General features: G+C 46.8%; 1 long non-coding RNA gene across 1 annotated transcript; it reads right to left on the bottom strand.

The window, feature by feature from the left end:
• Window positions 1-14,885: 14,885 nt before the first annotated feature.
• LOC149853428 (uncharacterized) lies at window positions 14,886-21,182 on the bottom strand. The gene is made up of 3 exons (XR_016439147.1): window positions 19,750-21,182; window positions 17,202-17,635; window positions 14,886-16,412 (listed from the first exon to the last, which is right to left on the bottom strand). It is a non-coding gene; the product is annotated as an uncharacterized LOC149853428 (long non-coding RNA).
• Window positions 21,183-21,723: the final 541 nt, after the last annotated feature.

Below are 21,723 nucleotides of genomic sequence, written 5' to 3'. Positions count from 1 at the left end.
TTCCTTAACAGGTAGTCCTTTGGATGAAGCCAGGGGACTTTGACTTGCCTGGAGACTGTTCTGTGCAGGCTGTCAGCGAGGAAGGCAGATCTTTTGGTCTCCACAGTCTCAGAAAATGGCTTCACAAATACCCAGTTGCTTTCTGAAGCATGGCTGAATCCAGGATCCTTCCTCCCAACCATGGGCCCAGGGCTGCCCGCAGAGCAACATTAGGCAAGAGATGAAAGCAACACGAGCCAATAGCACCAACAGCACAGCTGGAGTCTATTGGCTTAAAATGTCAACCCACAAATCCTGTAAACAGCACAAAATACCCTCCAGCTGTCATGTTCTCTGGATGCTTTTGCCGTACTCAGGTTCCCAGGATGCTGCGATCAGGACCAATCGACCTCATCTGACTCAATGGAAGTCATGAGCCAACGAGGCGGTGCGGTGTAGATGGACACCTGCACCAGTCGGCTGGGATGACAGCACCCTGGCTCCCAAGGGTGACTGCAACGAGAAACAAACTGTGTATCAGGAAGGTGGGGGCCTTGCTCCTGCTTGCCTTCCCCCTGCATCATGTGGTATTGTGATGCCACCAGATGTCTCGGCAAGCTTGGCTGAGACATGAGACTTCCAAGGATGAAGGTGCTAATTTCAAATAGCGCCTGGAGTCTCAAATGGAGATGAGGCTTGTTGTGCCAGGCTCTGCATGAAATGGAGCAGGAGACAGCCTTTCAACAGATAAGACAAAGGGTGGAGGTGGAAACAGAGGCCGAGCAACTAGACCCCGGTCCCCAGCAGACTTTTGACGCAGGTGGGACTAGAATTGACATCTCCAGCAACGGTGTTGCGCACTGAACTGTGCCACCCCTCCGCACAGCATTAGAGGTGTCACCCCTCTGGCAAAAGCAACGCTAGTGCAACATCCCAGTGGGATGTGCCGCGTAGCCAGTTGTAAATTCAGCATCCTCCTGGTGACTCACAATCACTGAAACCTCAGGGCAGGCTGTTATTTATTTATTTGCTTTGGCAAGATCAGAACTGCTAGAGCTGGCGTCTAGGCTGAATTCAAACCCCATTCGCATCCTGCTGCCTCGAATCCGCACTGTGGCTTTGGCTGGAAAAGCTGCTCTTCACTCCCTCCCCAGATCGGTTAATTAGCTGGTTAATCTGGGAAAGGCCGTATGCACGTGTTAAGTATTATTGCTGCTGTTAATAACCTAACCTCTTGGGCAGTGTTGCTGAGCAATGTTAGGGCTTAGTAAATGCATTTAATGGGATTAAGTGTTTGCTTGTTCTACTCACTCTGGGCCCATAGATCTCAATGGTTTTGGAACAGGCCTTATAGGAACTGAATTTTATAGGGCCCCTTCCTCTACCTACTCAGCCAAGGGTCATCGTCCTTGGCTTCTACCTTGCCTACACCCATGATTTAAGCTTTCCATCCTGTTACAGGGGGAGGTGTGTGACAGCTTGGTGAGATTTCTGCCTGTGTTCCTGTCCTCTCCATGCTGTTCCTGTTAGGATGTGAACAAAAGCTGTCAATATACCAGGTGAGAGGCCACTTCTGTGGTTACCTCTGGCTCAGCTGGATCAGTAGCATGTGTCAGCTTTCAGCTGTAGTTCTCAATGGCCACGTCTACACAAGACATATACAGAAGTACTAAATGACAGTGGAGTAACCGGTGTTACTGCACAGTAGCATCACCAAATGGCTTTTTGGGGATGCTGGCTGCATGGTAGCTCATTACTACTGCACAGTAGCATCATGTCACACTTTGTACCATGCAACACTACTGCACGATAGTAATGAGCTATTGCACAGTCAGGCAGCCAGTGCTCTCACAAACCCAGGATTCTCTGGGGAAAGTAGGCTGGTGTTTTTGGGGGGCGCCTCTCCAACCAGACTCTGATCTCTTGGGGGTACCATAGTAGCAATGTAGACTACACAGAAAGAAGAGCTCAGACTGAGCTTGTGCCACTCCCATCCTAGGGAACAAGATCTCATGGCAGGGAACGCTTTACTTGCTGGGCTGGCTTTGTGTATCCTGTCCTATCTGAGCTATCAGACTAATTAAAGTGGAGTGTACTCTGCAAAGCTCCACAGGCAGGGCTGGAAACTTTCCCTTTGCTGAGGAGGGAGGTGTTCTTCATTACAAAGGAAATTGGGGTGACTCTAGATCATCGGCCAGTCCTTGGAAACGCTACAAATTCAGCCAAAAGATTTCAGGCAGCCAGATCATTCCCTTCTCCTAAGAAGCCACCCCTCCGATCTTCCCAGGCCCCTTTCATGGAAATGATAATGAAATATGTAGTAGCCTGTCTTCGCTGTTTCTTGGAATCCCGCCCTCCCCTTTTTCATCTTCCTGCTGCCCTCCTGATGTCCCACCCCAAACACGTCCTTCCAGGGAATCCTGAGACTGTACCAAGCTGTTCCAAAAGTTGTCAGGATTAATTCATTTGACAGGGGACAATCCACAGGATCTATCATCAGAGCCCAGCAGGCAGCACTGATATCTGTTGGAGCCAGTCAGTTTGTTTAACACAGGACAAGGAACAGAGCACTAACATTCAGGGTTCTTGTTCACTGAGTTTCTGCTGTCAAATTTTTATTAACCTTACAAGGGCAAGGCAGGGCACTCCCCATCTGAATGTGGCTGTTCCACTGTGTTAGGACAGTGGAAGAGCATAACTATTGTTGCAGTAACAGCAGTTAAGAGCTTAGAAGGGAATTAGGAAGCAAGTGTGATATTAAGACTCTTAATTTAACTACCTGAACATTTTGGAGTGCTGCTGACATGATCTCTCCCAGCCAAAACATAGATGTCATCAATTAGTGATGTGGAAAACTTCCAGTGGCCGTGGGTGGTCTGAACAGGCCTCTAGAGGTTCCCCAAACCACATCCAAGTGATACAAACCCCTCAAGTCAATGAGTGTAGATAAAGAAGAAGGCTTCTGAGAGATTCAGCTTTTTTCTGCTGCTGGTCTGGCTAGAAATAACACGAGACTAGCCATTATCTTAGTATTTTGACACATCCATCTATCAGTCTCTTTTTGGCCAGCTCCCTTTCAGACATCTTCCACTTTGTAGACCAGCTCCTTGGGCATGACTTCCTCCAACGAGGGGTCTAATACCCTCCACAGAACCCCTCCAGGCCTACCTAGGACTAATGCTGTAGCCCTGCCCTCAGGGTGACAACATGAGCAGCAGCAGTCACCCTGAAGGACTCTCAGTGCTCACAAAATTGTCGTTGACACCACTGTTCTCTCTCTGAGCAATAGATTTGCTTTAATCCCATACCTGGCCCTGCGTGAGGCTGCTTTAGATTTCACATGCCCATCCCACCCTTGCCATTCATGGTTGCTGAAGCCTAGAGAGAGCCACAACCATAGTTAACCTGCTCTTGCAAGATGGACATACCATGCCGCATATTGTTGATGAACTTAGCAGGCAGTCAGTGGCAGACTACAGGAATTGCACGTAGCATCCTCAGTGGCTATCGCGTGGATTGGCAATTACGCACATGCTGACTGACTGCAAGATGAAAGCGGAACTGTGCACTTCTGCACTGGGTAATGAATCTGGAGATATAACTTCACTTTGGAGGAGGGCCAGTGGGTGGTTTTGAATAGGAAGCATCTGTACTTCTTCTCTGACCACAGGGAGGAAATGAGCCTTACACTGGGAAAGTCTTAGGGAATTCTGGGTTAGTTCATGAATTTTCAGCCTCAAGGCTGCACGGTGCATACTGCACTGCCTGCTGCAGTGGCAGGACAGTCTGTGGACTCTTGTGGGCTAAGTGACACTATGGCCTCCTGCACCCCTGTCATCCCAAAGAGTGAGAGGCAAGCGTTACCTGCATCCTTCGTGAGAATACAGGACAGTTGCTCATAGAATGGGGCTACTGCGCACCCTGCCCCCAAATGAGAAATCTGCCCCTTGACCCAATGGAAAGCACATTTCCAGGCCTTCATCTTGCTGCAGCACTATGCCCAGTCCCAGTTGTGGCCATGCACCTTCATTTCCTGGGCAATGGCCTCATAGACTGGCTTATTTCATCAATTCTCCAGCTGCTCCAGAACCTTTTGTTCTCCCAAATATCAATCAGATCTGCCAGTTCTTCTTGGGCCCAGTTGGGGCCATGGCTTAGGTTAGGGGCAGGCAATTATTTTGGGCAGAGGGCCGCTTACTGAGTTTCGGCAAGCCGTCGAGGGCCGCATGACAGGGCAGATAAACGTTAATTTTCTAAATTTTTTAGGGGTCCCGTGAGTGAGATAAAATGGCCTGGCAGGCTGCATCTGGCCCCCAGGCTGCATTTTGCCCACCCCTGGCTTAGGTATTAGACTGCTCCAAGCCCAGCAAACGTGGCTTGTTCTTTGGCTCTCCATTGAGTATATTTTCAGGGCCAAAATGAGTCACCAGAGTCACGAGATGCTTTCTGCTCCTGGCTGAGAGCAGTTATATAGATACATATATGGAACCTCTTTGTGCAGGTCTGAATTTCCACGTATACACACCTGTGCAAGTGTGAGCTGTGTCTTGGTGCTGGCACTCACAGAAATCTGCTTACGTGACCTTTCCTAACAGAGCACCTGTGACAGCTATAGGCTGCCCCAAATTGCCCCCCAGATCCCCATCGTGCAGAAGGATAGTGTTCATGGCTCGCTGCCGCGCACACCCAGAATTCTTTGCCTGGCAGCTTACGATGCGGCTTGAAGGGACTGCAGCTGTTCCTTCAAGCACCCCCCCCCCAACACTGTCTGACCTTATCAATTGCTTAGCTATGCTCCTGGGGGTCTATTTGGTCTGGGAGGGGAGTGGGGAATTGTGGCTCATCCATTCAGTCTTCCTGCTCAGCACCTGATTTTTTTTTTTTCCACTGAGCACTTGGCAGGTTTCAGGGATAATCCTAAAACCCCAAGTTTTTAGAGGAGGTGCAGTTACAGGAACGTGGGGTGTGTAGGAGAAAACTAGGGCTGTTAATGCTGTTAATGCTAATGTCTCTGTTCAACAACCCTTAATTCAGGGTTTGGCCATTTTAGTGTTCTGCTCAGCACCTGCCTTTTTTCCATTGCGTGCATGTCATCGAAAACTGGGTGTAAGGAGATTTCGGACTGTAGGACACCCAAAATGTACAAGTCTTCCTGTGCTATAAAGTGTGTTTCATGTTGCTGTTTATCTCATTTGGCTGTAAAGCATGGTCAAGTTTTCTGTGTGACAGTTGTATATTGTGCCTCCATTAGGACTGGAGAGGATCACCCCCCATCCCCCTCATTGTGTCCAGACCACTGACTTAAGATTCCTCAACAAAACCAGTAAAACCAGTTTAGTGATTCTGGCCAAATTCGGGAGTGCTTAAATTGATTGGTGTGCATTAGCCATGTTTCAGTGATGCTGCGATGAAGTCAGAAAAGTTATTTAAAGTTCAGGCCACCTGGGCTAGCCGGCGTTCTCTTTGTTTGTCCCGTGGGTCCCTTGCAGAGGAGGGGGGACCACTGGAATACTTGCTGGAGCCTGAGGCCAGGTGGTAGAGAGAGCCAGGCTTTCAAATCAAGTAGGTGTGTGGGGTTTTTGGACTGGGAGGCCAGGGCAGGGCTGGTAGCTCACCCCCACAGCCACCTGGGAAGGAGCAGAGATCGGCACTCCACAGCAACTTGGTGGAGTCGCATCAGTGGGAATCCAGGCCAGGAGCAGAGATCAGTGCTCCCCAGCAGCTCAGCAGAGCTACGTCAGCTCACCAAAGGGCCCTTTGCAGCACAGAGGGAACTGGTGCCCCCAGCAGACGGTGACGGCGATGGCGAGGGAGATGATGGAACCAAATTCCCAGGGACTAACCTCTTTTGGGTTGAGACTCCCCCACTCTCGGACTGCCGAGCCTGGGGTCGAAGGCTCCCCAGTAGGGGAAGGGGTGATACAGGGTATACTTTGAACCAGGACAGTGTTTTTGTTTTGCTTGACCGTATGTTGTGTTCTGGTGTTTGCCTCTGTAATAAATCAGGGGTTTGTGTTCGTACTTGCGAGGAAAGGATTTGGGGCTTTATTGGACTTCCTAGTGATTCATTTAGTGTTTCCTCAGTGGTCTGGGTGGGGGCTCAAGCCAAAGTGAAATATATTTAGTACCCCAAAATTGAACCCGGCCCTTGTACCGCTGACAGGTGCTCAGCAGAAAGATTACAGGACATTTGTGACCGTGATCTTACTTGGTGGTTCTGGTGCCTCAATGTCTGGCATAGCTCTTGATGTGCTAATGGGACCTATCCAAAAAGAGAGGGACCTCACCCCCACATTTCTTCCCCAGCTTCTGCCGGGCTGGGGGCATTTGCTGGGGTGATACTCCGTGGCAGGTCTATTCATTGTATATCTGCAGCCCTGAGCAGATTGCGAGTTTCTGGGGTCATCGGACACCGCAAGGTTTTGGAGGAGGGGTGGTTACAGGAACCTGAGGTATGTAAGAATTGACATGTAAAGAGCAGGGCAGTTAAAGACCCTGTTCAACAGCCCTACCTATTCAACCCACTTAGCACAAGCAGGTGGTGCTGTAACAGGGGGAGCCAGAGAGGGCTGAAGTCTACAGGTTTTCCTTTGCTTTGTGTGTATTGCGGAGGCGGAAGGAGGGTGAAATGCAGCAAGGACATGAAAATGCATTACCTGTTCACTGGTCACATTAACCCAATGCCCAATATGCGTGCGAAGAAATAAGAAATTCATGGGGTGCAGATTCGTGCGCATATAAGTGCTCGCAGCGTGCTGTTCGGAGAAGGGGGAGGTGATAATGAAGCGGCTCTCTGCTCCAGTCTTCTGGGGGGTATGTCCAGTCAGAAGGCCAGGGTTTCTTGTTAGCCTGGGGGAAGAGCTTGGATAACTGGTGTGTGGATTTGAATTCGGTGGGTAGAGCTTGGGGGACAGCCCATGGAAACCGGGACTTGAGGGGCTATGGGAACAGAGACCCTAACAGAGATGTGGCGAGCAGTGTCTGGGGATGGAAGGGAAACACTGAATGAAAACACGACTGCCAACAGTGCAGGAATGTGGGTGCAGAATGGGGGGGTCCGGGCATCTTCCAGAATTGGTTCCCCCTTGAGAGAATGCAGGGAGTGCATAACCGGAGTTCCAATTAGTGCACCACCACATCCAATATACGCACAAAGGTATATGTAAAAAATCCAGGGGGTGCAGATTTGTGCACGCATTATAAGCACTCGGAGAATTTCAGCACCCTGTTTGTAGGGGTGGTTGTTTGAGTGAAAAAAACAAAAAAAAACCCAGGCAGATTTACATGTGAAATAAAGTTTACTTGACAACATAGAAATAGGAAAATAAAAAATAAGATAAGAACAAAGATAAGAAAGTAAAGAATAAGAATAAAAGAAGAGTATTTTTAAAATGTTGATGTAAAAAATTCAAAAAAATTTAAATGTGCAAAAAAAATAATAATGTGTGTAAACATTAATTAAATCAATTAAATTAATGAAATTGCACCACTTTAGGTCATCTGTACATATCAGCAAGCTGTGAGCTATAGACATTACTGGTCTGTAGTAGGAATGAACAGTGTGCAGAGCCCTCTGCTGTAGTTTAGGGAAGAGATCAGCGGGGTGGATTGTTGTGCGGTGCCTCCTGCAATAATTTAGCACACTGAGCATTTCATGAGATTTAAGACCAATAACATGTAAACAGTGACGGAAAAATAAAACCCACCATTTCAACATAGGGGACATAGAGTGCAACCCTGAGGGACTAAACCCCTGTCACATGTACAAGGGCCCCTTATGCCCAGTCCACACCTTGAACCCACAAAGACCATCCTATGGCAGTAGTAAAGGAAATGCCAATTGGAAATCTGTCCCCTGGTCATAGATCTTGCTAATGGTATAGAACTCGTCTCAGTTTCATAGACGCTGGGACACTAAATGCACAAGGCTAATTCTAAAGCGCATTAGTGCGTCATGGCAAAAGCTCTTAATGCTATTGCATTAATGCTCAGTATAATTAGTCTACTGTACATTAGTCTACTAATTCAGTAGAATTACTTTACTCTGCATTAGCATCACTAAACCAGGCGTGCGCCGGTGCTACTGTGCAATAGTGCCGGTTACTGCACATTTAGTTAGTACCTGTTATTACAGGTCCTATACTTAATGAGCCATTCCTATGGCACTTTAATGCATGTATAGATGTGCCCACTGAGAGGTAGAGCACCCCCACAAAGCTGCACCTCTATCTTGATGCCATGGAAGCACATTATAAAGGGCTTAGACATCTGGAACTAAGCACAGAAATGCTTTTTGGGCTTTCCTCAGCCAACAGCATGCTTATATATCCCACGCAAAACAGTGTGGGTGTTTGTCATCTTCTAGAGGTTTGAATAGAGTTCATCAGAAATCTTTCCCTTCCCCACCGTCTCCCCCACAGAAAAACTTCAGTAACGAGGAATGAAAGAATTCTGAATTCATGTATAAAAAGCTCTGTAGTCTGAATTAACACAAAGTTCCCCCTTCCTCTCTGATCCAGGGAAGCCTACAAGCCCGCACTCCTTCCTCCTCTTGTATGCATCTACTGGTGGTGGGACTCAATAGGATGGGTCCATCATGCCAGAGACAGGACACCCACCCGAGGTTGGTACTGCTCGCTCACCAGAGGCCAGGCATGTTCATTGTGATCCACACAATGAACATGAAGCATGAATACAAAATGGTTCCCTTTGTTGGTTTCATAGTAGGCCTTTATTCCTTGTGAAGCTCAGCACTCCAGGGTGTGCACAGCACTCCTACCCCAGATGCACAAACTTTGATCTTCCTGCCTGCTGGCTTTTTTTAAAGGGCTCCTAGATAATAACAAGAATTTTTTTAAAAGAGAGAAAAATTAAAACCATCATATTCCCTCTACTCTGGTGCCTTTATTAAAGAATCCCTGGGACCAGCCTGTTATAAAAGAAAACCAACTAGCAAGCAGGAGAAGAGTTCTTGAGAAAGATGCTTCTTTTACATGTACATCTGTATGTATTCACCATGACCCCATATTGCAGTAACAACATAATTTAAGCATAGACATATGGGACTAGTATCAATAACATTGTGCTTGATCAAATTAAGGATTTCCAAATGCAATTTTTATATGCATTACTGCAGCTGTATGGAAGCAGAAATATACATACGCCCTGGCAATACCAGTGGTTTAAATTAAAGCTTGTTTCTTTCCAAGTTGGTCATGCATGAAGCCTCCTGATTTAAAATCGTCCCTTTAAGTAGATAAGAGCTACCATCTCCTTCAAAAGTGAAGACTACTGTACAATTGCCCCAAATTCCATGGCATTATTAGAGCAGTCTGCTCTGTTATGACAGTATGGGTGGACTGGGTCTTTTTGATGCCCTATTGATGCATCAACAGTTTTTGGAACTGAAGGTGGTTCAGAATTAGATTTTCCAAATCCATGATACTTTAAGATCACTATAGCAGTGGTATAACTAGGGTGGGGTGAATGGGGCAACCACCCCAAGCGGTGACTTTGGGTGGGGGAGGCGGCAAAAAATAGTAGCTGCTGCCAGCACCATCACAATCAGTAGCAACTGAAAGTCACCTCTGCCCTTATGCCCTGGGCACATCCCTACACTGCTGCTCTATAGGAAAAAAAAGATCCCTTCTAATAAACATCTAAAATATAGGATTGAAAATTAATTTGCAATCAGAATTGTATTTTAAATCCTTCAGTCAGCCCCTCAGCAGGACTAAACAGTTACACAGGGACAAGGGTCCACTCTCAGCTTTGTCCCAAGCCTTTCCCTTGGTCCTGGGAAGTCAGTCACTTCTGTGTCCTTAGATCCCCGACATGTGAAATAGGGGTAATGTTACTGCTTGCATTTAGTAAGGTACTTTGAGATCCACTGCTGAAAGCCCTGCCCAAAAGCTACATGGAAACTGTATTAATTTCAATTCTACCCTGACAGCTGAGGGTGTGGCTCTCTCTTTTCTTTCCTTTTATTTCTTTTTCTTTTTCTTTTTTTTCTCTTTTTTTACTGGACAGACCAATGGGACCTAGATTTGAATATAACTCTTCTGGTTGAAAATACTGGAAATGTGAGGGCAGGGTTTATTTTAAAACTCTCAAACATACTCACATTTCCTTTAAAAAAAATAGCCCTTTTGGTGGAAATCCAAACATAAAAAAATAGCTCAAAATAATTTTATTTGAAAAATTTATAAGCAGCTTAAAAAGAGAGGGCTGTTCAGAACTGGAAGCCAAATATCACGGTAGCATTGCATGGCTTTCTTTTTCTTTATATTTAGATCTTTCAGGCTCTAATTGGAAGCCTTTAAGCTGCTGCACTGTGTATAACAAGGCACTGATGCAACACTAAACTTCATTTCTGTGCTTGATCACTTCATTGCTTCCTGGCCCATCTCCAAAAGGGAGTATCTGACTATCTTGCAACATTCTTATTGTTGGATCTGGGTATCAGAAATGGGTGGCAGCACTTGGCAGTGATACCAAGCAGCCCTGGGCTTGCAGGCTCCTTCCAGCTGCAATATGCCCCTCAAATTACATCTTATTGAATTCTTCTGGGAGCGGTAGAGTTAACATCAGAAGGGAGAAGTTCAGATCTAAAGCCAACACGAGAAGCAATTCCCCATTAAGGCCCATCGACTTGATTTGGGAGCACAGTCGCATCTTATCTCTGTGGCAGGACAAAGTTCCTTCAACTCTTCCCACCGTGTCCATGGTTTACTTGTCAGGTAACCTGGCTATGGTGTGGGGAGCAGCCAGCAAAACCTGGAATTTGGGCTCCTGTTGCAGTGAGGGATGAATAGGTGTGTGAGCCAGGTGCTAGGCAGGACTTCCTGCATGAGGCAAAGTGGTAAATAACAATACACTAATCATTGTACTGTGCTTTTACCATTGAAAATGTGGTGCACATATTAAACATTACAGAGCACCCGATAGTGTGTGCATATGTTTGTGTGTGTGGTACACTGCTGACTTCTGCTGGAAGGAATCGGTGAGGAATTTGCACCGCTATGGAGCCTCTCCCTAACTTAAAGGGTACAGGCTTGGTTCACAAGAATGTAGCCAACCCCTGGCTTGCTAGTGAAAATAGTCCCAGATCTCAGAAGCCTTGAAGTGATACTTCAAAGGAGCTTGAAGAAGTTAAATTCCAATGCAAGTCATGCACCTAAATCCCCAAGGCATCTTTGCAAATCCCCGCCTGTTTGCCTGAAAGTGCCGTACTAGAAAACCTCCATGCTCACTTACTTTTCAAAGTTACTGCTTTCCAAAATGGTTCAATTGCCCAGTCAGGGAGCAGAAATGATGCCATGTGTCTTACCTGACCAATCACCATATTTATAGGCTGAAATCTGTCCCTATACAATTCTGGGAGAGTCTTTATGAGCAAGGAACGCGTGGGAAAATCAGGAACGGTATGTGAACTGTGGGGATTCCTCCTGGACAAACATCCAATTTGCTTAAAGCCTCAAAGTGTTGGGGAGGGGAATCAGGGCCTAACTGGAGCATAAGCTGTTTGCTGATTTCTGGCATGAGTACATTGTGCCCAGGCAGGAAAAAGTGCCTAGACATGTGTCTAACAAGCCGGTCAGCAATAGCCATACCCAGCTCTCTGAACCCAAAAGGTGAGGCCCTTGGGGTGTTTCACATCTACAGCAGACTTTTCACTCTGGGCCTTTATCAATCAAAACAAAGGGGGAGTGGGCGAGGGGGAAATCTGAGGAAACTCTGATTTTGGACTGGCATTTACAGAAGAGCCAAAAGGAGGTACGCACATAAATCCCAGTGGGTGTCTAAATCCCTATGGACATCCTAGCCATAGTTAATTCCTACATTTTTTTTTTTGTGGCTTAGTTCTCTCCATCTGCAGTGCAAACGCCTCTGCATCCCACTCTCTTCTGACAATATGGCTGAGAAATGCTTTCCACCGTGGGATGTGTTTGTAGCAGACCTGCTGAGTTCCTTTCTGTTTTGGTTTGGTTTTTGCCATTAAGAATTTCCCAGCTTTTGCCAGAAAATGTTCTGAATGTAATTCCAATGGCCATCTCCCCCCTCCACCCCTTTTGCAACAAAAGCACCAGGGCTGCATTTACATATCATTGGCATGGCTGGGGCCCATTCCCATGCTGGTATCTCACTGTAACAAATGGCATATTAGGGACACTTAGTGTGATAATAACAGTATCAAAAAAAAAAAAAAGAGGAGGAGGAGAGATTCCACTTTCTCTTGTCTAAGGGCTGGGAAAAGAAAGTTTGTGCCAAAAAGAAGAAACAGGACTAAAAACTAAAAAGCTATGCTCCACTTTTTGTATTAAACCTTCTCTCGTCAATCTGATTTATGATCACTTGCATAAAGAGGATATTATTTATTAGAATAGAACAGCACAATTTATAAGCAGGCGGGAATGCCAGTGCAAGGCTTCTGGACACACACAGTCCTCCTCGTAGAGCACTAGGGAGGCAATCTCATGTGAAAACAATAGGCAAGTATACATGGAGAATGTCAGCTTTGTTCAGAGGCAAGTTTCTTCATGTAGCATCCATTGTACTGATGACTCCCCCTGCTCCATAAGCCCTTCAAGATGCCATGCTGGAGAGGGGAGGGAGTTCATGACTTTGCAATGGAGAAAATTCTTCCCTAAGCCTTTTACCAGCTGGTTGGCATGATTCTCTGGGACTGCAGATGGTCTACATTTGGCCACATAAAACTCAAGGATTCCCTAATATATCCTGAGAAACTACCATGGATTTGGACTGCCACAGATTGAGTGAATGCTAAAGTGAACTAAAGTGTTGTCTTGTGATTAGAAAAAAGAACTGGGAGTCTGGTCCTAGCTCTGCCCATAGTCTTGAGCAAGTCTCTTTAAACTCCTTAGGCCTGAGAAATGGGTTTGGTCACCTCGCCCATCTCACCTGGAGGATTGACGTGTAATGAGGAAACTTGAAGGAAGGGCTTATGCAGGAATGCCAGGCAGTGCCCATCAGAGTGCATTTTTGAGGAGATTGCTGGTAGAGGGACTAGCACGCAAGCCTGGACAGAGATGGTGAGCTCTTAGCATGCTAGTCTCTCAGAGTCCTATCTGCAAGCTGGTTGGGGGTCTCAGAAGGCAGTGAAGCAGCCAGGGGAAACCTAGAGCCAAAGATAGTCTGGGATCTGACTTCTGATTATGCTTCCCAAGCACAACAACAGATTTACAAATCAGGAGGGTGGGAGCTTGGAGCTGCACGATGCATTAATGCATGATGTTTTCCTTTTAAAGACTAGGGTCCCAATCTGCCTTCCCTGGTAAGTGATGCAGATTCAAGGGTTCCAACCCAATCCCTGGTGTCAAGAATGTGTGTAGTAAATGTCCAGCTGACAAAATACCACAGCACTGTCGCTGGCATGATCAGTATTGAAACGGATCGTGATATCTGCTTTGGGAGAACTGGAACCGGGGAGGGGGCTGTGGCTAAGGATGGCTGTCTTGGTGGGTCTTTAGAGGGATGTTCTAGGTCAGGATTGAGATGGGGAAAGACGTTTGCACCCTATTTCTCTGCTTGTGACCTAGTGCACTTTTCACTTTCTTTGTCTATGGCTTTCAAAATACAAAATGAATCTACTGGCAAGGGAGAGCATATGGTGATGGCTGCTGGGATGCAGAAGGGAACAGCTCTCCTTTGCAGACCCCTGTCCCACACCCCAAACGCCGCTATTGATTGGTACTGCATGGTGTGTTTAATTTCACTTGCTGCATTTTGCCAGTGAATGTTATTAAGGCTGAAGCTTTGCCTTTTTATCATTCCTCCGAGCGTCTGTCTGATGTCATTCTGTCTGGCAACCAAGCGATCAAAAGAAACTCCCCTGGGAGTGATTTCTCAAACAAACGGCCAGAAACAAAAAATAATACCCCATTAAAAATAATAAAACACAAAAACCACAGAGCCTCCCTAATAAACTGAGAGGCAGCATAACCTAGACACTGAGCACAGGAACTTCCCATAAGTGGATCTTGTACAGTTCATAGAGAGCAGTATTCAGGCACAGATTGCTGTGGACAGAAACATAATGTACCCAGCACTTAGCAGGGTAATTATCCCTAATTGAAATTGTTTCAGGCACTGAGGTCATTTTGGCTTGATCCCAGGATGTCCTGGGGCTTGAATTTTGGCTGGCCTATACCTGGTGTTGTCATTTATACCTATGCAAAGCATTATGGTTCTGGTGTGCTCTCACTGCACATGGATGTTGCTGGTGAATGAGTGTCACATATGTCTGTTCCACAGACTCTGTTCCAGCCCAGGTTGGGGGGTTAAGACAGCTCAAGTTTTGCAGTTATTACACTGTAACTTGAATGTTTGGTGCTGGTGTGACATGTTTCCTGGCCCCGACCTCCTCATCACCCCTGCTTCCTAACTCACTGGGTCCTTCCCCCACATGGTTATCTCACCTGCCACGACTTGATGTTACAGTTTTGGCGAGAGGCTGCCCCTGAGAGAGAAATGCAGGTTTTGGGGTGGGCCTTGTCTGAACCCAGGCCCTTCCTGGCCTTGGCTTGCTTTTAATTAGGCTGGGTCCTGCTGCCCCGGGTCCACTGCACCAGGACCCTTGGTTCTCAGACTCTAGCTGTAGCCCCTTATGGGCTGTAGGCCACTTTACTCCTACGCACACCCTTGCAGGCACAGGAGTTTTGCTCCCCAGTCTTTGCTGTCAGATTTGCAGTCCTCTGACATGCCATAACCTTCCCTCTGAATGTATCTGAACTCCTGCCAGTACTCAACACCCTGGAATAGGAGTGCTCTCAGCTGTGTTCCCCTGCCGCACTCCAGTGGCCTCCAATCCACTCCTTACAGTCACTGTGGTCCTTCGGTCCAAATGTAAATCAAATGCATGAGTGTCTGCTCCCAAAAAACAAGGCTTGGCAAACACAAGCTCCCCTGTTAGAGTTAATCATACCCTGCGGTGGTGCAATGCAAAAAGTTCAAGGATCTCATCTTGTGTTGCTCACAGTACAGGGTCTCTTCTGCCCTTCTGTGGCAGAAAGTCTCTACCAGGCAATCTGAGCTGGCTGGTTCCTGGAGCTCCCCCTCCTGTGGCTCCTACGGCCAGACTGCCCTTTTGGGGCCAAGCCCTGGGCTTCTGAGCCTCTCCCTGGGTCACCTGACCCTCTACTTTCACCCCAGGCCTGCCAATCACTGCCTACACCTGGGGTGGGTGGTCATCTTATTTAAGGTCCCTTTTTGCCATTAAGTCTGTACTGGGCTAGCCAATGGGCCCTGGGTTCCTTACCCCTCTTAGTAATGGCCCTTTTACACACACAAGATGTCCAACCTCAGCGTAGGACCTTCCTATAAAGACTCTGAGAAAGCAAGATTACACAAACCAGAAATATTCATTCATTCTCTGCATCGTGGTGGTCCAAGTGAGGCTTCTGCAGTGTGGGGCCATATGCATGTTCACTTACACTGAAGAGTATTTACACAAATATCTTTCTTGGCTTCAGAGAAACTGCTCCTGATTTACGCTAGCACAACATCAGAATGATGACGTGTGACCACTGCCATTAACAGGATAACTGGTTGTGGGCCTGGGATTCTCCCAATACATTGATTATCATGGCATCGGCATATTCTTAATAGATCTGTTCCTGCAACAGTATAGTTCTGGGAGGAAAGAAGAGTACAGCAGTTGTGTCAAAGTGTGAGTGAACCTTAAAACAAGAGCTGTTTTCAGCTTAGTTTGAATTCTCCTCATTTAGTTCTCATACAGAAAAACAGAGCTATATCTTGTACCTTGATATCCACTGCCTCTTGCTCTTAGTCATGACACTATCGCTATCAAAGCAAAAAGATCTCCTTGGGAGCAGGCTGCTTCACAAACACTTTCACAGTAAAGTTTAGATTTGAATGCGGCATTTTTTTTAAGTGAACTCACCGAGGAAGGTAGTTCAGGAAAGCTAGGACCATTCATGATTTGAGTCAAATTCGATGTATAGTTTCATCCCCCCAAAAAGGGACACATTTTTGCAAATGTTTGAAAATAAGAAAACCTTTTACTGCAGCCTGTTCCACTCTGTCATTTAGTAGGGCTGTGCAAAGCTTCAGTAACTGATTTGATTCAGAGGAGACTTGGCCCAAATCGGTGGCCAAATCTCCAAATCTGAATCAAATTGGGAAACCCAATAAAAGGTCTGAATCAAAATGGAAGCCTCCGAATCAATTCGGAGAGATTTGAAGATTTGGAAGGCTTGCAGCAAGGCCTCATACCTGGACAAGGGGCTACCATCCCTGCTGTCTTCATCCTGTTCTGCCTTAGCATACACAAGTGATACTAGTTTTGCTTTCAACAGTTTAAGATGCATTTTCCAAGAAATCCCTGGACCTGTCTCCTTGAAACTTGGCAGTCTTCATGACCTCAGAAGGGGATACCATCCCTGCATCTGAATCTGCAAAAAAAATGACAAAGTTACAGGGATTTTAGTGATTCCCCATTACAGTCTATGGCCGAATCTCCAAATCAGCACCAAATCTCCAAATCCAAATTGGCCGAATCAAATTGAGACAGTGATTCGCACCACTGAATCAAATCGCTGTCCCTCCGAATTGGCCGAATCTGAATCCAAAGCAAATACTTGCTGCTTCGCACAGGCCTGTTATTCAGCTGTAGTTCAGAGCCCTCTTCCTAAGCTGAAAGTGTTATCAGAATGCTCTGTGAAGCACCACTCATTTTGCAAGGTCTGCTCCCCATCAGCTGGCAAAGCCCTCTCAGTCCTTCCAACAGGAGGGTTTGCAAAGCTTTCAAATACTGCCTAATACCTGCAAATTAACGTCTTTCCTCCCAATCTTGAAAACATTGTCTGAGGCCCCCGTTCTTCACCTGTTTTGCTTTGCTGTGATACTTTCCAGGAACAGTTCTGCCTGTGTTCAGGCACAAAAACTGGTCTGTAGGGTGCCTGTTATTTGTAACAAGACAGCACCTGCAGGACCCAGTCAAAAGCAGAGCTCCTGTGGCTGTAAGCAGACCAGAAGGCCCTACAACATGTCCTGCAGAGAAACAGCGTAGATAATAATTGCTGTTTTTGTTCTCATTTGGGAGCTGAGGCATTAGGGAGGATAAAGTTGAGTCATCAAGAAACATTTCTGTGGAAAATCTTGCTTTTTCAATGAACTTTCCCAGAGACGGCAAGACTGTCAGAAATCTGCTGACAAAAATAAAACTCCAGAAAAGAACTTACCTGCGGGGGGAGACAAGCAGAGCCAGCGCAAAGCTGCACCGAGCCGAAGGAGCAGCGGGCACGGAGCTGCAGCTGGAGAGAATGCTGCACCAGAAGAAAAAAAAGCAAAAAGCAGCCGAGCCTGGAGGAGCTGGGACCAGTTCCTGTGCCAGCATAGGCGCATTTTATGGCCGCGTGTCGGCACTGATTTGCCGGCCAGCCCATTGAAAAGGGAATAAAGTCTCCACTGGACAAGAAGCAGGAGGAACCAGAAGTGGGTTCCCCAGCAAGCAACAAGCATCTCAGAGCAGAGCAAAGCTATCCTGAGGGGAAGTGGTGGCAGCCCCAGGAAGGGGTTTTTGGAGATAATTCAAGCCCAGAACAGTTATATTACTCATCTGAAACAGAGCAATGGACTCCTGACATCTCACGACTGGATTGGGCCCACCAGGGACCTGCGGAGAGAAGGAGAGACAGATTTCTACACCACAGCAACTACAGGCCAAGGAAAGTGGAACCGACGCTGGGAGACAAGGTAACCGGGGTCAGGAAGAGGCTAGGCCAATCCCACTATGGGTTAAGCAGTGTAAGGTGAACTGACAGCTGTATACATTTATACTGATTCAAAAGGCCAAGACCCATGTACCAGTACTGTGACAAAACCCAGAAGACCGGGATTCAGCATCATTGGTTGGCATCAGGTGGGGTTGTAGGGGAGGCGGAGTGCCAAAACAGGAAGACTGACAGGAGGATCGAAAGAGGAGACCACGAGGGATGGAACATACTTCTTCCTCCCTACCAAAGACATTTATTACAGCAAAGACATGGCAGGAGAGAACCCCTGAGGACCCTCTGGAATCTGATTTGATAGTAGGCCATCTTTTCCCTGAGCAACAGCAACGTCTAACAAACCAGTATGAACCAGATACTCTGGTAAACAGTGTGGCCCATTACACCTGCCTATTTGTCCCTGACCCCAGACTTGGAGGGTGAGCCTTAGACTGGGGCTCTCAGGACTCCCAGGGTCACTGTGCTGCATCAGGTTTCTCTTGAGACTTGGCTCTGAGGCAGGGAAGCTGGAAGTCCTGAGAGCCCCAGTCTGAGATGGGTCTGTCAGGCTTCCTGGCTGCAGCCAGTGCTGCGGCTCTTGTGCCTTCCAACGGCCACATTTTATGGTACAGGATTCTATGGGAGCAGCCTGGTGAGTCCCTCAGGTTTAAGGGCCATCTAGGGAGACCTCAGATGTGACAGCAGCAGTCTGGGAGCTGTGAAGCCCCAGGGCATCACCTCGACTGCTACTCAGAGGTGTTCATTGAGCCTAGTGTTCAAAATCTGTTGGCACACCAGGAAAAAGTAAACCTCTGAAGTACGTGAAATACCACATCTGCTGTCAAAGCAAGACTGTGTGATCGATAGGTCTGATACACAGGGCACAGAGCTACAAAGCCCTGGCTCCTATTGTTCATTCTCTGAGCCTTTGGTTCAGTTGCTTACCCATGTGTGCCTCAGTTTCACCATTCAAGGTTGGGATTGTACCCCAATTTTGAATGGTTACATTAAAGCATGATAAACCTCAGTTTTGGGGTATCTTTGTTGGGCATGGAGTGTGACCCAACATCCCATATCCAAAAAGCCCAGGACATGGGAACCAGAGTGTGACCAAATCTTTCTGTCCCAGACTTATCTGCAGTTTGGGATTATTTACCACATGTCTTAAAGGGCTGATACATCTCACATTTTGCTTCCCCTGGCTGGAAGGTTTTTCAATCATGCATTTATGATAGGAAAGCAACTTTTATTCCCTCTCTCCCAAAATCTTGGCAGGAAAGGCAGAATGTGAATTGTTAGCAGTTGAGCAATGACCTTTCAGTCCAACAGCTGGTTTGGGGGATGGGATGGATAAATATGCAGGACTGTGATCAGCCTATTAGCTGGAACATAGATAAAAGAGAAGAGCTCACATAGATAATGCTGATGCTCATCTCATAAGGTCCCAAAGAATTTTACAGGTAAGATCCAACTCCCCCCACCAAAGAAATGCATCTATCTCTGCAGCAAAATGCAGCAACTGTTTAACAACTGATGAAGACACTGCCCCAGTGCTTAGGATGTTAAAGAAATGATGGAGAGAGACAAAGTCAACCTGTCTTTGAATGAACTGGAAGATGGACTGAGGCACAGCCAACACTTTTTGTGCATTAGGTTGGACATTAGAAAGAACTTCTTCACAATAAGGGTTCCCAGAATCTGGAATGGGCTTTCAAGGGAGGTGATGCTCTCCCCTACCTGGGGGGCCTTCACTGGACAAGCACCTAGCTAGGGTCATCTGACCGCAGCACTCTTTCCTGCCCAGGGCAGGGGGTCGGACTCGATGACCTATTGAGGTCCCTTCCGACCCTAACATCCATGGATCTGTGTGTTATCTCTGGTAGTATAATTATTCCTATCATAGCAAAATGCATTAAATATCATGACCCCATTGTGCCACGTGCTACATATACATGCAAAACAGTCATTGCCCCTACAAGTAGAAGAGCTAAACAGCAAGTATTATCTTATCACCAGTTACCAATGTGGAGCCAAGGAACAGAATGGTTGAAGCAACCCATCCAAGGTCACCCAGAAGGTGCGTGGCAGAGGACAGGACCAAACACAGCTGTCTTATGCACAAAGCCAATGCCTTATTCCCAAGGTCTTCTCTCTGCAGGCCATATCTGCATTTAGATCAGATGACAAAAGGGTCAAGAAACAGTTGAGAGACTATGCCAGCTTGATAGTTTAACTCCAGTCCATTTGAACTGACTGATTCTAGTCATTCAAGAGCTGATAGACTTCAGGGCACAAACTCTTGCATGCTTCCTGATGATGCTTCCAGGAGAAGAATAAGGGGCACAACTGATTTATTCTGTATTGCTGCTGTATAGAAGATGTGAGTCTTGGAGCTGTCTGTACAATACCCTCACCAGCACTGAAACAATTGGAAATGCATTTTTCTGAAGGAGATAACATCCCAAAAGGAGGAGCCATGGCAGTTGGCTCCCTGTTGATATGCTGAGCAAGAACCCACATTGAACAGCAGAGAAACGGCTCCAGATCTCTCCTTGGCAGCTTGAAACCATCTCCAAATGACTTACTAACTCTGAACCATGTCACCGAATTATCTCTACTACTGTTCCACTGGAGAATGAGGTGTTACAGGTTGTGGGTGGACAACCTCACACATCAAGCTGAGATCTTTGTGGAAAGTTTCCTCCTCCCGCCCTCACCCCCCAACACACACCCCTGCCAACCAACCGGCTACACGGGCAGCAATGAGCGAAATAGTCCAGAAGAATCTCACTCATCTGAAATTTCCATCTGGGGACAATATTTCATGCCCCTCAAGCATCCGGACCCACCATATTCTCGCACCCTTCCAGTGTCAGAGCAGAGCAAAGCATCTCTGCCTTCTCCCCATCAGCAGGGACTTGAAGCCACATCTGGATCAAGAGATGTTCTCTCATCGGCACATTGCTCTGAGGAGAGATTTATATTTCAGGACTTGGATAGGGGGGTGGTTATTTGATCATAAAGAAAAAGATCCTTAAATTCTCCCCTGCTCTCTTACTGTATAACACAAATCCCCCCCACTAGCACATGCCTGAAAGCAGAGCTGAAACGTTAGCACAGAAAACAGGTGATAAATCACGGGGCAATTGATTCAAACCTTTCCAGGGAATGGGAAACACATGGAAGGCCTTTCTAATTAACTGTTTGATATGGCTGCAGTGAGTTCGGGTGTAGTTTCCAATGTTTTACAGTTGGCTTGTCCCAGGCCTCTCCATGGTAACTGAAGTTTACCGGAAAGCTAGAAAATCCTTCTTTCTAGAGAGCTAAAGTGACTTGTTACAGTTCAGCTCAACCACAGTGAAAAAAAAAGAAAATGCAGCGTTTCCTCTAAGAGTACATTCTCTTCTCTTTCTCTCTCTTTCCAGCTGGAAACATAAAACAAGATAAAAACTCTTCCTGCTTTTGTCTGTAAATCTCTAGTATTTATTTGTTGGTGGATTACAAGAACCTGGACTCCTTACCCGTACAGACACATGCTGAGCCTGGGAGGGAGGCAGTGGGGTTGGTGCTGAGTTCAAGGGATGGCTGAGAGGGAGAAGGGGTTGATGTACTCATTCTCCTAGCTCATCACTTTGACCCACTTTCTGCATCCTGCCCCTGGCTTGCCAACAAGTACAAGCTTTTATTCTTCACACTCAAGGTCTTTCACAGCCTCTCCCTACTTTAACTGTCCTCTCTTGTTCACGCTTAGGATGTCACCTCTGACCACTCAGCCCTGATGCCCTCTGTCACCTGGTTGTTAAACTGCCAAGCAAGCAACTGTATGCTTGCTTTCTCCCTTGCCCGCAAAGAACTTGAATATGATTGTGTCACAGGGACTGCTGCCAGCCCGCTGACCTGAATCTTCTCATTGTTTCTTCAGTATTGCCCGTCTGCCTAGATCCTTGCGTCTCTTATCTTACTTGTAGCCTGTAAACCCTCTGGGTCAAGAATC

Source organism: Crocodylus siamensis, chromosome 14 (genome assembly GCF_052110815.1).
Source record: "Crocodylus siamensis isolate JL-2025a chromosome 14, ASM5211081v1, whole genome shotgun sequence".
NCBI classification, from domain to species: domain Eukaryota; kingdom Metazoa; phylum Chordata; order Crocodylia; family Crocodylidae; genus Crocodylus; species Crocodylus siamensis.
Note: the sequence above shows the minus strand (reverse complement) of the source record. Positions and strands in the feature narration are given on the sequence as shown.